This window comes from Mus pahari, chromosome 19, assembly GCF_900095145.1.
Source record: "Mus pahari chromosome 19, PAHARI_EIJ_v1.1, whole genome shotgun sequence".
Taxonomy (NCBI): domain Eukaryota; kingdom Metazoa; phylum Chordata; class Mammalia; order Rodentia; family Muridae; genus Mus; species Mus pahari.
In genome coordinates, this window is record NC_034608.1 from 39927688 (window position 1) to 39946551 (window position 18864).

At 43.2% G+C, this 18864-nt stretch overlaps 1 pseudogene; it reads left to right on the forward strand.

The window, feature by feature from the left end:
• The first annotated feature begins 5905 nt into the window (after positions 1-5905).
• LOC110336180 lies at positions 5906-7840 on the forward strand (annotated as a pseudogene).
• The last annotated feature ends 11024 nt before the right edge of the window (positions 7841-18864 follow it).

Here is an 18864-nt window from a genome sequence, read left to right on the forward strand (position 1 = left end):
AAGCAAGGACCAGTGGCCGTTGGGCCTTGCAAGCCTTGCTGAGAACATCTGTGAGGAGAGAACATCTGTGGCTTCACAGGGCCACAGTCAGCGCTGTTCAGGCCCATCTCACCTCAGTCTGTCTCTGTGCTTCATTTTAATTTTAAGATGACCAAAATCAAAACAGCAATGAATGTCTTCTACACAAGCAGACACGACCTCGCATCTCCCGAACACTCATAACTTATAAATGTTCTTTCCAGGATTGTCTCATAGGGCTCAGGGTCACCTGAGAGTGTGACTATCATCCTTATTTGTATTTGATACAGGTATTTGATTTGTATTGCTGCCTGTGGTAGAGCAAACCTGGGAGACAAGGGGCAGTGTGTGCATCACTACCTCTTTCTGTGTCTCTAACATACTAATTATTATGGGATTAATAGACAAATGAAAGTGCCATGCTCCTCTATGTTGACAGCTTTGTAGTTCTATAGAATACAAGAAAAATTCATTCACTTGATTCTTGATGAGGTCATGTATTATTATCCACAGATTATAACAACTGTGATGCATCTTTTAAAACAACTCTCATTTACTCTATTGATGCCTGTGCTCCTAAGACTGCATTGTCCTTCTTACCTGCAAAAGGAAATGGTTAGAGATTAATTAAAATGTCCATTTGCATAGGGTATCTGCAGATGAAAGACTTTTACCTTGTGAAATAAAATTTGTAGCTTCAAAAGCTAAATGTCAAAAGAACAGTCATGGGGCTCACACTTGATCAGTTTTGTGGGGACGCATGAACCTCAGCAGTGTTCTGCACAGCGTTAGCTAATACCGAGGCTCTTCTCTTACTCGTTACCTTCTAACTATGAAACATCAGCACTGGTCTATCCTACCTCCATCCGCCAGGGTTCCTGACTTTGGGCTGAGTTTAATCAATTCAATCTGCTAGGAAAATGGCAGCCAGCAATAGAAACAGGGGCAGTTCCCCACCAGAGGCTTCATTTCGCATATTAAAGCTGCTGCTTTCCTCTCAACGCTCACCTGGCTCCCCCATGGCAGGTGTAGCTTCTGACAGGCAGAGCTTGGGATACTGGATAGAGGGCAACAAGATGTGTGGTTTATAGAGGTCCCAAAAATATCGCATGGGTTCACTGACTCAAAGGCATCCTTAGGGGAAAACAGCTAAGGATGTGGTCTGTTAGGAAAGAACATAGATAGCATAAAGGGGTTTTAGAATCAAGTTCTGGGAATGAGATGAATAATAAAAAGACAATGACAAAGACTTTCAACCCCTTGGGAAANTGCTCACTGCTTTGGAGAGCACAGCAGCCTTGTGAGAACATGCAAAGGCCTCTCTACAGAACGCACACACCTTAACATACAACTGTTATTCATGTTGCTGTATGAGAACACACTGCCAAGTTAGCAGCTTGACATGGCACACACTATCTCAAACTCTCTCAGGTCAGGAGTCTGGCTCTGGTGTAGGTGGTTCCTCTGCTCAGACTTTCACAAGACTGACAATAAAGCATCGACTCGAGCTGCAATGCCATTAGAGGCAAAATGTCTTCCAAAGGCACACAGTCAGGTGCCAACCTCAGCAGTTTTAGCAAGGACAGAGCACGTAGCATCCCCTGCTCACAGCTGCCTTTGTCCGCAGCAATCTCATCCTTCAAGACCAGCACGAGAACCCCTCACTTCAGAACTCACCAACTTACTTTTATATAAAAATGAGCTGAAGAACTGAGGCTGTGACTCCAGGTTACTACTACTACTACAGGATATATATATGTATATATATCAAATAATAAAACTAATATAAGTCTACTTTACTGATTATTACATTAAAGGAAAATAAATTAATCATCCCACATAGAAATTAACAGATTGTGGTTTTAACAGATAGTTTAAGTTGTATAGTTTAAAAACTGCATTCAAAGAAATTTTGGAAAGACGTGGTAGACAAATAGCTTTGTGAAATAGACTTTGGCAGACAAGAAAACACCTGATATTGGAGACAAGGATGCTTTATGACTGAAGTATCCATCCAAGAGAGGAGCTACAGCATACAAAACATTGCACCTAAGAGCAGATTGCTAAAATACTTGAAGGAAATATTGACATGTCAAAGTTCTAATGTCTAGTCTTTTCTGAGATTCAACAAAAACTCAGCTGTGAATATATGTAAACATAAAAAATTCCAAAAGACATGCTTTCCATATACAATGTCACCCAAAAAAAATCATTTCCATTTCAAGAAGAGTCGTGAGGATAACAAGGAATGGTGGCCCAATCCTAGACCAAAATCCAGCTGAGGAAACACTAAAGCCTTCTGCTCCATGCCTGGCATCTGGGACATGGGGTGACACGATGTAAACTCCAGATGATTTGACTAGTCCTATTTCTATACTATAGCCCTGTCTCCTGCAGCAAGTATGGCTTCTTATAGACTATTTGGTAACTGTGGCTTTCCTTGGCAGAGATCCAACATTCTTGATATCTCTAACACCCTAGGGTTTTGGTCAAAGTGTAGACTTCACCCCCCCCCCAAACTTTGTACAAAGTCTGTTCCAGGACTCTTTTCAGGGAATTTGACCTTGCTATACAGTCCTGTATACAGGCCACATTCTCTGGAAACTTTCCTGAAAGCCTCCACATCCCCACAGGCCTTGCATTCTGCAAACCAACAGAAATAGGATGGCGTAGACATCCAAATTCTCCTGCTAACTGGAAACATCATGAGGCCCTCTTGAACTGTAACTGCAACAAGCTCTGAGAGCTTGCTCAGCTGAACCTGGAAAGTCACCTTAGGCAACCCTTTCACAGGAAGCTTTCTGTTGTGTTCGTGCATTTGCACCCTGGGCTCCTCAGTGGGAAAGGATCCCATCCTCAGACACCTCTCCTGCTTTTCCAAAGCAAAGTACTTGGTGTCACTGATGCCACCAGCCTTGCTCAGGAAATGGAAAGAAAGTGACAGCTGTGGTCAAGAGGAAATCCTGGATCCTGGAGAAATAACACAAGGGAAGATCAGAGCCTCCGGGTTTCTGGACCTATGGAGGATGGTGTGAGCTCTAAGCACCCCCTTTTATGGCTCTGGCTCTCATGAAGTGTTGAACAGAGTCATCACCTGAGGGTAGGTCCAGGTGAGTGCATTTGCCTGTTTTTCTTTTGCTAACACAAAACACCTGAGTCTAGGTACTTTATTTTCAAAAAGTTTATTCCAGTGACAGGCTTATGACCATAATCAGGCAACATCTGTGTCCAGCTTCAGAGAGGGTCTCTCAGGCCATGTCAAACCTTGGTGATGACCTCCTGGAGGAGCGTGGATTAGAGCCAATGGCAGCATGAAAGGCAAGAATCCAGACAACAGGAGGGGGCACTGTTATTGTTAACCTCTCTGGAATAGTGAGTCCCCATAAGAACCATGTTCTCCTTGTAACAACAGTGCCCCAGTGACCTAATTAGCTTACACTAATCTTCACATATTTTTTGGGTTTACTTTTATTTTGTTGAGACAGAGTCTGTCTAAGACCAGATTGGGCTGGTACTATGTAGCCCAAGCTGGCCTGAAACTCTCTGCCTCCAAATCCTGAGTACTGGGACAGGTATGGGTCACCATAGGTGAATTCTAAGCCCTAGAGTTTAAAAGTTCCATTATAGCTCACTGAGGACCAAGATTCTAACACATTAAGAATCACTGCATTCTTCTACATGTTGATGGCCAGTTGAACCAGCACCATTTGTTGAAAATGCTTTCTTCCACTGGATGGTTTTACCTCCTTTGTCAAAGATCAAGTGACCATAGGTGTGTGGGTTCATTTCTGGGTCTTCAATTCTATTCTATTGATCTACCTGCCTGTCACTGTACCAATACCATGCAGTTTTTATCACAATTGCACTGTTTGAGGTCCGGAATGCTGATTCCCCTCAGAAATTCTTTTATTATTGAGAATAGTTTTCACTATCCTGGGGTTTTTTGTTATTCCAAATGAATTTGAGAATTGCTCTTTCTAACTCTATGAATACTTGAATTGGAATTTTGATGGGGATTGCATTGAATCTGTAGATTGCTTTCAGAAAGATGGCCATTTTTACTAAATTAATCCTGCCAAGTCATGAGCATGGGAGACCTATCCATCTTCTGAGATCTTCTTTCTTCGGAGACGTAAAGTTCTTGTCATACAGATCTTTCACTTGTTTGGTTAGAGTTACACCAAGATACTTTATATTATTTGTTGTGGATGCTTCAGTCCTTTTTAGAAGGGTGAACAAAATACTCACAGGAGGAAATATGGAGACAAAGTGTGGAGCAGAGACTGAAGGAAAGGCCATCCAGAGACTGCCCTACTTGGGGATCCATCCCATATACAGCCACCAAACCCAGATGTTATTGTGGATGCCAGGAAGTGCTTGCTGATAAAAGCCTGGTATGGCTGTCTCCTGAGAAGTTCTGCCAGAGCCTGAAAAATACAGAGACGGAAGCTCACAGCCAGCCATTGAACTGAGTTCAGGGGTCCCTGATGGAGGAGTTGGAGAAGGGACTAAAGGAGCTGAGGGGTTTGCAGCGCCATGGAGGGAGCTACAGTGTCAACAGGCCAGAACCACCAGAGCTCCCAGGGACTAAAGCACCAACCAAAGAATGTACATGGCAACTAGCCACATATGTGGCAGAGGATGGCCTTGTTGGACATCAGCAGGAGGAGAGGCCCTTGGACCTGAGGGTGTTCGATGCCCCAATATAGGGGAAAGCCAGGGGTGGGAGGACAGGAGTGGGTGGGAGCAGCCTTATAGAGGCAGGGGAGGGGATCGGGGGTTTCCACGGGGGGGGAGACCTGGAAAGGGGAAAACACTTGAAATGTAAATAAAGAAAATATCCAAATAAAGAAAATATCAAATAAAAAAAACATTTAAAAAAAAAGAAAATATCCAATCAAAAAATTGAGGAAAAAAAAAAAAAGACTCACTGGTAACTCACAGACTTTCCTTCTTTACCAAGATGTTTTCTTTTCTCTAAAGTATGCCCAAATTCACTGGACTTTACACATCCCTTCAGCAGCTGTGCATTTTCCAGAAATTAATTTACTATTAGTGTGAGAATTGATCTGTTAAGCACTCAATCTGTTAGGGAGGTAGATTTTTTTCCCCTCTGGAATATTCTTCCAGATAACTCTCCTGCACAAAATCCTACAGAAGCTCCTTTGGTTCTAGGACGAAAATAAGGCCTACTGATAGAAAAATAGTTGCGGTAAAAATACACATAGTTTTTGCATCACCACTGATTATGGAAAAAAACTAAGAATTATACCATCTTCAAAATCCTTATATATGTTTAAACTTGAAAAATTTAATGACAGTCTGCATCTGATTGCTTGTTTAGTCATGAATTACCCTCAGCAGACAGCTTATCGCTAGAAACCTTAACACACTAATGTTTTATCCACTGGAAGAAATCAAAATTGGCCTGGTTTCTTCCATGACATTTAGTCTCTATTGAGATAGCTAACTTATCCCACAAAAGTCACTATCCCAGTTATCAATTAATTAAGAACTGGTAGATACAGCTTGTAAACAAGTACGCTATACATAAAACTTTACTACAGGAAGAAAGGAGTGGATAGTTGTAGGATTTGTGGAATTGGGGGTCCTGGAGATGGAACATGAAGGGAAATGAGGGAAGCCTAAGAAGAAAAGAAACAGAATATTCCAGGCAAAAAGGCAGGGTGCTTTCTCTACCTTGCCTCTAATAAAAGACTTAGACAAAAGGTCGATCAGCTGGCCTACACGTCACTCAGTGGAGCATGGAAAATAGTCCTCCCTCAAGGCTGTTTCTGAGCACTAGAATGGATCTTACTCTCCTCTCCTTAATGAGGGAACCCAGCTCCATTACTGTACCTTCTCCATCTCCCCTCCCCTGCTGCCTGGAGACATGAGAATCTTTTCTTTAATTGTTGCTGAGCTTGTTCTACTCATTCAACTTTACCCAGGTAAGAGGAAAGTCAGTGGAGAGGCAGTGTTGGCAACTTGATTGGGATCTGTCCTTGGAAAGCAAGCTAACTTCAGGGAAACCTCGCCCTTCAGCTCTGTGGTCTGTAAGTCTGGGGTCAAAGGGGCCCTGGAAATGTCGTTCCAAGCTGAGAAACAGAAGACTAAGCTTACACTGACTCAGATCAGCGGGGACAGGAGCACCTGGGCCACTTCTCCAGTCGTTCTGCACAGGGATTTGGACTTCTTCACTCCTTTAGATCCTTTCTCTGGTTTTCAAATCTCAACATATTGCAGCATATGGCAACGTGACTGCTTTAAAATGGAAAAAAAAAAATCAACATTCCCATGTCTTGGTAATTGGTTCAAATAACTTGCTGTAAGATCATTTCAAACTTGTTTTGGGGGACCTCATAGGTAATAGAGAATAATCCCATTGAAGCTGCTGCCATCCTGAGATTTGGGGTGCTTTAAACAGATCTGTTTGTGCAGCATAACCTATACCCTACAACAGTCTGGCCAGCCCCCCTCAAACACCCTTGCTACATTCTCCCTGCATCGAGCTTTCCCACTCTACTGCATAACTCCCAGGTGTCTAACCATCGTGGGTGGGTGTGTCAACACCGGAAGCTGTAGGGAGACCCAGACTTTGTGCCCTCACTGTTGTGAGACATCATCCCCAGCTGTGTTCGTTCAGCTGTACAGACTTTGTGCCCTCACTGTTGTGAGACATTGTCCCCAGCTGTGTTCGTTCAGCTATACAATATAAACAGAGATTTTTAATTAAAGCAGAGTCTTTGTCCTTAGTTTTCTGGAAATGTACTGCCATACTTTATCTGTTAATAAATAATGGATTCCCTGAAAGAATAAAGTCATTCAAAATATAGGTAAGTATAGATAAGTGAGTGAGTGAGGAAGGAGTGTGTGCCCAGAGCTGTAATTCAAACCACTTTCCTAAAAGCCAGAATGCCGAGTACAGAGGAGCAGGAGCAGGACAGCCCGCACTCTGACTGGGAGAGGCAGAAAGCCTGCAGAGGAGCAGGTTCACAGGAACCCTGCTAAGAGGCAGCACAGACTAAGGAGCCTGCAGGGAACAGCCATGGTGAGCTCTGCCAGGAACAGTCCGGGCTGAGCTCTCCCTGGCAAACCAGGCTCCCAGTTAGGTTCTTGAACTCTGTGCTTGCATTTCTTTTCTGCGAGTGCCAATCAGGAGAGCATTGTTGACTGATTTTGGATTCTGAAACATTAAGATCATATGCTATCGGGCATGGTTTATTGTTGACCTGCCTATAGTAGCAATCGTACTGTCTTTGCATTTTGATCTATATCAGACACTATTAGAAATACAAAGGGAGAATCTTGTTGGGAAGGTTTGTTTCTTAGAGTTGGGGAGTGGATTGCTGCCTTCCTAGGGAGAGACACTCTCTTTCCATATAAGTCAGCTGCTTGGAACAGATCACATGATGTGTGGTTCCCGAAGATGATTGCTAAGGGCGCTGATAGCAAACGATGTGCCAGCTCGCGCTCGCTCTCTCTCTGTGTGTGTGTGTGTGTGTGTGTGTGTGTGCATTTATCTATCTCTGCCTCCCTGTGTCTCTCTGTCTCTCTGTCACTCTCTGTCTCTCTGTCACTCTCTGTCTCTCTGTCACTCTCTGATTAAGTAATGAAGTATTCACTTTTTGGCCTAGTGAAAGATTACTAGATAACTAACAGTTGCCCTCTCCCCCTAGCCAGGGGCACATAATACAGAAGGTTCCTCTGTAAAAAGCTGAATGGCCAATGTGAAGCTGACTGCCTTACCGTTGAAGGAAAGTTGGGGACCTGCTGGGCCAACTTAACACCCCTGTGCTGCAAAGAAAGAAAGAAACACTGAATTCTCAGCACCAGCCATGAGCAGAATGTCAGAAGAAACTTCTCGGGTCCCGCACTGGCCTCTCCTCCAGTTTGGGACTTTGTAAAGTCAGGTCTACTCAGTGTAGTGGAAAATGGCCTCCCTGGGTCTGACCTTCTGTGGGGCTAACAGTATGTCCTGTTAACAAAGTCTCCACACTCTGTTTCTGTCACGGTCTATACATTGTTCCATTTGCTGACAAAAGGAAGAAAACCCATAAAAGCAGGTAAGATGGAAGAGTTGGCCCATGATTTAGATGATCTGCCTTCTCTAGTTCTCTTCCTGGCTTTAAGCAGCTCTTTGACAATAGGTCTTCCCCTCCAATTTATGATACCTGTAAATAGAAGGAACTTGACCCTCACAGTAAACGGGTTATCTGCTAGACACAGACGTCTTCAGCAATAACCCCGCCACACATTGTGAGAAATTATTTAGGCTGACTTCCATACACTGAATGCCCTCAAAATTGAGTTCCTATATAGAACAGAGCTCTAAATGCATCAAAATGAAGATTGACCATAGTGTAAACGTGTCTCACACTTGCTGAGTACAGTGAGAACTTGAATCATAGCCTGTGCAGACAGCACAGTCCTCAGAAGTCCTGAACTCAGTGCCTAACTACAGATGAGGCTACATTCAATCTATGACTTACTGCACTTATAATTTAGACTTCTGGCTTTTACATTTCGTGTTCTTAGCATGTGCATTAAATAGTGTTCTGGGCAAAGATGGAAGAACAAAGGCCGTGGATAAAGGTGTGACAGTTCTCAGTAGCCAAAGTGGAAGGAAAGGAGAAAACAAGCAGCCACAAAGAGAACAAGTAGACACTTCCCCCAAATGCTCCCTGCAGAAAAATGGCACACTCTGGCTAGCCCTGTGCTGTAAGTCACCAGAACTGGAAGCCCCGTGTATTTCACAGGCCACGTTTGGCATGTCGCTTTCCTAGCCAGCCCTGTTAAGCTTGCTTCCTGCAAAGATTAAAATAAAAGGACCAAATAAAACTATTTGCTAAAAGAAGGGGTACTTTTGAAATTTGTTTTAAAATAAGGGATAGGAGCTGGGGTGATGGCTCTGCATTTAAGAGTGCTTATTGCTCTCGCAAGGACTGTTTCCATCCCCAGCACCCAGACTGGGCACACACAGCTGCCTGTGGCTCTAGTTTCAAAGGTCCTGATGACTTCTGGCCCCCTTCAGCACCTGCATGTACAAGGAACAGGGAAACTCACAAAGGCACACACTGCACAGATAAATACCAATGATTAATGAATTTTAATATAAGAAAGGAAGCATGTTCTCACGAATTATCCTGGTATTAGGACTTGTCTCTGTGGTTTCACATCTCTTCTCAAAACTAGGCCAGAAGAGATCATGGAACCTCAGCCCTGATCAAGTAAATTCTGTTTCAGATGAACCTAATGGGACATCTGTCGGCACATTTACCCTTCTCATTTCTACCTTTATCCTTTCTTTCTTTTGTTGAGAGCTTTTGGTGCCACCTCTAGGAATTTGGCATCTGTCACTGGGCTCAGACAAGGAAGCAGGTTCAGGTAAGAATGTCAGAAACAGTGACCATGGGGCTTGCTACTTTGCTGAATCACTGCCTTGTGTGATCTCTCTACTTGATTACTTTCTTGTGTGATCTCCTTGTTGACTACCTCTCTAAGAACTGAGCGCATAATTCTGGATGTACCGAGAATGATATAAAAAGCAGGCTGGAGAGAAATAAAGTGACTCCAGCCTCAGCACTGGCTGGAGTTGCATTATAATTTTGTCTAGTTGTTCGTCCTTTTCAATCCTCACTCCCTGGCTTGAGCCCTGTTGACTGACTGAGCTGGTTTGGTGTCTTTCAGTGTCAAATGATTAGAAATGCAATGCACATTTCCCCAGTTTTCAAAATGTCTTCTCTGCAGCCTGTGGGAAAGTCTACTGTCACCACACCAATAGGATGTGTCTTTATAAAGAAGCCACTGCTCTCTTCACAAAGGAACCAGGTGCTCACAACAGTCTAGGACCTGCGTTTGTCTTCCTGGCCTTCTCTTGAGATGTTCTACAATGTGGTTCGGCCTGCACCTTTTCCATTCTCTCTACGTCTCTCTGAGGGTGTCTCCTCAGCTGACTTTCCCTACTCACTGTCTCTGCCTATGTTTCTTAGGGGTTTTTTTGATGGAACTGCATTGCCCGCATTTGCCCATCTTATTATATATGCTACCTTGAGGTGCCCACTCAACCCTGTGGCTTTGAGTCTCACTGGATGCCATAGCATTTATTTGTCAACATTTCTGAGCTCTGAGTTCTTGGCCTGCCCAGGGTGGGGAGTGGCTGGCTTTCAGGGGGCTTAAATAACTCTTGGAGGTGACAGAACTACTGTGTATCTTTATTTTGGAAGTGGTTGTATAATCCTGAATCTGTTGACTCGGTATGACAAACACGTGGAAGCACATGGGTGCACACGCGCGCGCACACACACACCCACACACACCGCATGCACATATGTCTATATATGTTTAAGCTGTACCTTCACAATACACATGTGCCCAATTGAGATAAATGATTTGCTGGCTCATAGCTGTTGCTATCGTCTTCCTGGCCAGCAAAGAAGAGACGCGACAATAGGATTCTTCCACAAACGTTTTATTGTTGAGTTAATTGCTAAAGCGAAAGACCCCGAGCCCGAAAATATGTATTGTTTATATATGCTTAGGACAGTGCGGAGACTCCTGATTGGATATGCCATCAGGACCTCATTACCATGCTCCGGGATAAGCAGGGACTTGGCAGAACCCCAAGCGCACATGCGCACATTGCTTGTTTACAAGGAAAGCACACAGGAAGCCAGCGCCATCTAGTGATGGCGATTCATCTGGCTTCCCACACATAGTTAGAACATTAAAAGTTTGCTATGATGAGCTTCTTTGTACATCCCTAATATGTTGTAAATTAACTTGAAAGTGATTATTTTGAATGAATATGGCCTTTCAGAAATGAATAGCATAAACAATATAGTTTTTAGCATTTTAGGAATTGAGAGTGGAGAATGTTGTCTGGAGACAGTGAAGTTATTCACCATCAATATGGGAAGGAATCTTATAGATAATTCTTAATGTTTTCATTTTGCACAGTAGAAGTTTAGGACTGCCTACTGTCTTGATAAAGCTCAATCTCACAGAGTCAGTTATGTGTCGGTGCCAAAAAGACATCTTACTACCTTAATGTTAGTTCCTTGTCCTTCTCCCTGAAGCCCACACACGTTAGTCTGTGATGGTTATCTCTGATGACTGGTCTCAAGCTGTGACTACAGGTAGCCAGTGCTTGCAAAGAAAGATCTATAATATTTATGAGCTAGCCTACGACCTGAGTAAATAAGTCTTCCGTGCAGTCAGTTTGCATTGAAATGTTTCTTAATTACCTTTAAACACCATCAGGTTGTAGCATTTTAGTAATTTAATCCACTTTGAGCAATGTGTATTTTACTGCTAATCTGTATTTGATTTTTAAATGTAATTCCGGCCTATAACAATAAGAAGCTTATCTGTGGCTAGTACCTGTCACAGCCTCCACCCTGACAGGTCTCCGGGAGGGAAGGGCTAGATCCTAGTGTCTACCAGGTCTAGGGATTGTCCAGCACTGGGGAATTATACATTACCGTGTTCCTTTCTTAGCGCACACCCCATGAGGATTTATGTGCCATGGCATGTGCGCAACAGTGCCCGACAACTGTAGTAGAATCTAAGGGCTAGAACCTTGACAGAAGACTCTTCAGTGGATGATAAAGATGGTGGATCTTCTCCCCTGTTGTAGCCTCATGTCTGGTAAGGATGACATGTTATCTGGGGACTTTAGGAAGCTCATGAGGGAAGATGCTATGGCCACGGGGAGCAACTTCTCACATTAAGTGGCATTTGCCTGTGAGTGCAAGTAGCTTCCAGAACGGTGCCTGACAGGAATAGAAGCATGGTTCACTACTAGGAGGAGAATTTAAAAGGAATTTTCCAAGAGATGTTTCTAAGCAGCCAACTAAGTAAGTACTCTTTGGGTCAACAACCCAAGAAGCAAAAGACTTTGCATCTATGGTGTGTGTGTGTGTGTGTGTGTGTGTGTGATGTCTCTGTTGATGCTTAGTAAGTTCAATGCCGTTTTCCATACTATGCATAGCTAAACTCAAGCTTTTTTGGTCTAGATCTAAAACAATGGTTTTGTAAAACTTTAAATTTGGTAGTATCAGACATTGAGTTAATGAACAGAGTCTCAGTACTCAAGGAACATGTGCGATTTACAAAACTCAATCTCATACTATTTGAATATTTTCTTCACATTTTGGTGGCTCCATTTCAATATTATAATCCTCTATGATATTTTGCATTTCAGATATTCAAATTATTTAGCCCCATTTTTTGATTGGATGTTTTCTTTATTTACATTTCAAAGGTTTTCCCCTTTCCAAGTCTCTAATTTGGAAACCCCCTATCCCATTCCCCCTCCCCCTGACTCTATGAGGGTGCTCCCCCACCCACCCACTCCCATCCTCCCACCCTGGCATTCCCCTACACTGGGGCATGGAACACCCTCAGGCCCAAGGGAGGCTCCTCCCACTGATGTCCAACAAGGCCATCCTCTGCCACATATGTGGCCAGCACCATCAGCCCCAAATTTTTATCTCATTCCATTTTATAATTTATATTCTATCTTTCTATTAGTGCTTCCATTTTTTAACCATTTTTGTTTGTTTGTTTTTTAAGATTTTATTTACTTATTTAATGAGCTCTCTGCCTGCACATATGCCTGCATGCCAGAAGAGGACATCAGATCCCATTACAGACAGTGGTGAGCCACCATGTGGTTGCTGGAAATTGAACTCAGAACCTCTGGAAGAGCAGTCAGTGCTCTTAACCACTGAGCCATCTCTCCAGCCCAGTACTTCCATTTTATGACACATAATTCTTTTGGTTACTTTGAGGCAGCAATCCAGAGTTTCTCTGAGTGCTATGACTCATTAAAAGCTTTCCTCCCTTGTCAAAGAAAAAATACTCAATGATACTTACTAAAAGTATTATGGAGTGTCATAGGGTTTTACTGCTGTGAACAGACACCATGACCAAGGCAACTCTTATAAGGACAACATGGAATTGGGGCTGGCTTATAGGTTCAGAGGTTCAATCCATCATCATCATCAAGGTGGGAACATGGCAGCAACCAGGCAGGCATGGTACAGGAAGAACTGAGATTTCTACATCTTCATGTGAAGGCTGCTAGCAGAATACTCCCTTCCAGGTAGCTAGGAGTTGGGTCTTAAAGCCCACGCTCACAGTGACACACCTATTCCAACAAGGCCACACCTTCTAATAGTACCACTCCCTGGACCAAGCATATACAAACCATTACATTCCACTCCCTGCCCCCCATAGGCTTGATTGGACACATGAGTCTATGGGGGTCATAACTAGCCATAGCATAATTTTAAAAGTAAAATTAGTCCAACTTCCAAAGTCCCCATAGTCTATAGCAGAATCAACAATGTTAAGAACCCAAAGTTTAAAGCCTCATCTGAGATCCAATCACTTAGCTGTAATCCCCAAATCAAGATAAGAAACCAGCTGGGCAAACTCCAAACTCTGCATCTCCATGTCTGATGTCAAAGCGGCCTTCAGATCTCCAACTCCTTTTTCTTCTTTGTTGACTGCAACAAACTTCTTTTTCCTGGGCTGCTTCCACTTCCTGTTAGCAGCTTTTCTCAGCAGATAGCCTATGGCTCTGGCATCTCAAACATCTTTGGTCCTCCAAGGCAGCTTCAATGTTACAGCTTCTTGTTTCAGTGTCTGGGATCGACACATGATCTGGGCTTCTCCAAAGGGCTTGGGTCACTTCTCTAGCTCTGCCCTCTGTAGCACTCTAAGCTCAGATTGATCCACTCCATTGCTGCTGCTGTTCTTGGTGATCATCTCATGGTACTGGCATCTCCAATACACTGGGGTCTTTCACTGCAACAGCCTCTCATAGGCTTTCTTTGTGGGGTCAAGGCTCAAATCCTTTGCACGACCCCTTCAGTCCTGGGCCATCAACTAAGATTGAGACTACATTTTCACCAATGGCCTTCCATGACCTCTCACATTGCCAAACCCCAGCTGTTCTTCGTGTCTTCAAAACCAGTACTACCTGGGTGACTCTTACATATTACCAAGTCCAGCTGCAGCACTAGATACAACCTTGGCTATCTCTGGAACACAGCGTCTGTGTGCTCTCAGAAAACACTTCCCAGAAGATTTCACCTCAGTGATGCTGGTCTCTTAATCACCACTAATTTCTTAGGTCCAGCTAACCAGCATCAATTGCCCCAGTAGTCCCTTCTATTTTTCACTCTAAAGCCAGAGTCACATGACCAAAGCTGCTGAGTTCTGCTGCTTTCGGGAGCTGGAACATGACCCATCCCATGTCCTATCACATTGGCTCCTGCTCTCTCAGTTTTCCAACTCCTTCGCTGCCTAAGCTTGGCTGGCCTGGGTCTTGCCCTGTAGACTGACCTTGAACTCAGAGATCTGCAAGCCTGTCTCCTGGGATTAAAGGTATGTAGCACCATGCCTGAATTTAAACTTTTCTTCACCTAGATCCTCGGATTTATCTACAGGGATTAAAGGTGTGTACTACCAGGCCTGGACCTAAACTTAGCTGGGTAGGATCTTGCCCCAAGGTCACCAATCACTTGATTCAATTAATACCTTTGAACACAGGATTCATCTCTATTTTACTTCCTCATTTCCCTTTAATACTCAGACCATATATTTTATATTTTTCCTTTCTAAGCTTGCTATGCTTGGTTGTTCAAAACACTCTTCATAAGACTTAACCAGAAAACAATGTCTCTGCTGGGATTTTTTGAAACTTCTTTTGTCAGTGCAATTTATATAACTCTCTTAACTTTAGACTCAGGCAGACTCTTCAGACAAGGGCCAAAAGCAGCCACATTCTTCACCAAAATACCACAAAAACAGTCTCTAGACCACATTCTGAAGTTCTCCAGTGAAATCTCTTGGGTCAAGTCTGCACAGGTCAAATCATACTGAACAGCAAAGTCTTCCATATTCCTACTAGGATGGATCATTAAGTCCTTAAAACATCCCATGGCTTTCCAAATCCAAAGTCCCAAAATCCACATTCTTCTAAACAAAAGCTATTATAGCAATACCCAACTCCGGGTACCAACTTCTGTCTTAGTTAGGGTTTTACTGCTGTGAACAGACACCATGACCAAGGCAACTCTTATAAGGTCAACAATTAATTGGGGCTGGGCCGAACATATACAATCACAGGGAGGCTTCTTGTTGTTGTTGTTCTTGTTGTTGTTCTTGTTGTTGTTGTTGTTTGGACATGAGCAATGGGAGCCACAGAAACAGTATCTCTCTGTAGCGGTGAGATTTGGGGTTCATGTCCAAATATAGTACTGAAAAGTAGGAAACCACAAGAGACAATATAGAGGCCAACTAATAGAAAATTATCGAGAGAAAAGAAAACATATGAAAAGTGGATTCTGAATCATACAACAAACCATACAAGATTCTTAGTGATGAGAAGCCAAGATCAGAAGATAGGCAATTGCGCCCTCTAGTGGCCATGTCCCTCAATGACCCTCCCTTTGCAAGATGTTTTTTTTTCAGCATAGCATTTCTTCTCCCTTTCTCAATAATCGTTTATAAGTCACTACGGCCCATCCTGTGCTTCTCCCCTTTGGTGTCTGGACATATATATCCTAATGGGCTAGTTACACACATGGGATAAACGGCAGAGCGCTGGGATCACGGGAGTAAAAGCCCTTTTGAGCTAAATTGGAACAGTGGAAATGTTTAGAAAAACGCCCCTTAACTAAATTTATCTATTAAAATAATAACTGGTATTTCAAAAGAGAAATTAAAACTACACATAATTCCAGTAGATTATAATTGCAAAGCTAAAATCAGTCTTTAAAACAAATTTAGATCTCTCGGGAAGTAATAGTTGAGAGTATTTCTGAGGCTGGAACGATACCTCCGTCAAAAAGCAATTGACTCCTTGTAAAGACTTGAACCTGCATCCAAGCCAGGTATTCACAGAGCCATGCTTGTGACCCCAGGTCTGCGAACGCAGAGACAAATGGATCCCTGGTGTTTCACTGATCGCTCAGGTTAGAGACAAACTGCTGAGAGTCTCTGTCTCAAAGAGGATAAAGTCGGAGGGCTGGCAGTTGACAATCTCTTCTGGCCACCATGTGACTGTCACATGTGTTCTGACACACATACACAAACACCTGCATGTGCTCGCATGTTCACACACATACAACTAATGTGAGTCCTTTTGTGTCTAAACCATGACAAGTTATCAATGAGAAGAAAGCACATGATTTTACACTTAATCCATGTTTTAAAACAGCTGTGAAATCCTCTTCCTGACAAGTCCTCTGTGGCACACCCAAGTGTCCCAAGCAGCTGGCTGTCTCCCAGAGCTCCACTGTCCCACCACCTTGCCATCTAATACGCCAGGCCTGTAACACAAGAAAAATCCCTTCCCCTCCTTCCCCCCACCCCAAACCCATCCCCATCTGACTTTGTCCCTAGGAGCACACCCGACTTCTAGGAAACGTCCACTGCCCCCTGAGTTCCATTGTCTGGCCCAAGGCTGCCATATAGAGACCCAGGAACATCCAAGTAGGCCTGCCTTCCCAACACCTGCTACAACAGAAATGTTCATGGATAATCAGATGGTGGAAAACCAGCATAAGAACACAATCAACACAAGTCAAAGTAACATTGTACCCTCAGAGCACAGCTATACTAATACAGCAAGCCCTGGGTGTCTTAACACAGCCAAAGCACAAGAAAATGACCTTCGGGGCTGGAGAGATGGCTCAGTGGAGTTCAATCCCAGCAACCACATGGTGGCTCATAACCATCCGTAACAAGATCTGACTCCCTCTTCTGGAGTGTCTGAAGACAGCTACAGTATACTTACATATAATAAATAAATAAATCTTTTTTAAAAAAAAAAAGAAAGAAAGAAAATGACTTTCAATCCAATCTTAGAAAGATGCCACGAACCTTTAGAGAGGAAATGATTAAATCCCCCGAAGAAGTACAGGAAGATACAAATAAACAGGTGAAGGAAACGAATAAAACTCTTCAAGACCTGAAAGTTGAAATAGAGGCAGTTAAAAAAGAAAGCCAAGGGAATTCTGGAGACGGAAAACCTAGGGACAAGAACAGTAACAGCAGATGCAAGCATCACCAACAGAATTCAGGAGTAGGAAATGAGGATCTCAGGCATAGAAGACAGAATGGAAGACATTGATACATCAGTCAAAGAACATGTCAGATCTAAAAAGTCCTGACACAAAACATCCAGAAATCTGAAATACCATGAAAAGACCTAACGTAAGAATAAAAGGAATAGCTGGGCGTGGCAGCACGCGCCTTTAATCCCAGCACTNAGGCCAGCCTGGTCTACAGAGTGAGTTCCAGGACAGCCAAGGCTACACAGAGAAACCCTGTCTCGAAAAACAAAAACAAACAAACAAACAAAAGAATAAAAGGAATAGAAGAATGTGAAGAGTCCCAGCTCCAAGACCCCAGAAAATATTTTCAACAAAATCAAAGACAAAAAAATTTCCTCAACCCCTTCCCCCCAAAAAAACAGAGATATAAGCATAGAAGAAGCTTTCAGAACACCAATTAGATGGGCCCAAGAGAGGATGATTGAATCTTTCTCAGAAGGGAAAATAAAATAGACATTCCAGGCGACAGACCTCTAGGTTGCTTCTGATTTCTGGCTATTGTAAGTAAAGCTGCTCTGAACATAGTTAAGCAAATGTCCTTGAGGGATGGTGGGGCATCCTTTGATTATATGCCCCGGAGTGGTACAGCTGTCTCTTGTGTAAGAACTATTCTCCATCTTCTAAGAATGGCCGGACTGGTTTCCAGACTGAAGGCTTTCAAAACACTAGGACTAATGGTGTTTTGTTTGTAGCTCCTCATGGTCTTCCGCTGCCCCTCACAAATGAACCTGTATCTGCGTTTCCACCTTCCAAGCATATTCAGTCTGAAACTTAGGGACTTGAATTTGGAACATTCTTGGAATACAGTGGAAACCAAGGCTGTGGCATTCCTGCTGTGGCCTCTCATGATACATCTGCATGAAACAAGGCCCCCAAGGGCAATTACCCTGTTTGGCCATCTACTTCCACTGCCTATTCAGTGCCTTTTAATATTAAATCGATACTAAAGCCTCTGTGGCGATGCCTTAAGATCAGGTGTTCTGCATATTAGCCCTCTATCGGATGTGGGGTGGGGGACGGGATATCCTCGTGGAGGGGAGGAAGTATGAAATGTAGAAAACAGTTCAGGGGGTAGATGGAGGGGGGAATAAAATCTGGAGTGTAAAACTTTTAAAAATTTTTTAAAAATTTAAAAAAGATCAGGTGTTCTTAAATGGCTGCTTTGATTACACTGCATTGTGGAGGTCATGACCTTGAGGGGACATTATAAGAAACCAGTGCAGCACTTTCTTTTCAGTCCTGTTCCAGTCCACCTCCTGGAAGTGACACCTGGTCCACAGATCCAGACTCCACAGCTCAGAGAAGCCACTGAAGAGACCAGAGAGAGAAGGCAGGCTCTCAGGTGGAAGTCTTTTATCAGATTTTTGCTTGAGGTGAGTAATGGTTAGAGATGGGAGTGTTTTGAAATGAATCTGAAGTTCAGGGATGAATTTCTCATGTGAGAGTAATGGCATTTCCCTTAAGTAGTACTTTCTCATTCAAATTTTGGGAGCAGTGATGGATTCTTGAAGTGAAACATTCCCTGAATGTTACAACTTCGAGTCCCTAAGTCTCTTGATGGAATATGCTTGGGAGGCAGAAACACAGAAACAGGTTGATTTGTGATTACCATCACCAGGCCACATGTTCCTAGCATGTCACGAAACTTAATTCCATGGCTTGAAACTCTTTTGTTAACTTCTGTTTCAGGAAAGCAAAGCCAACAGGTCTACAA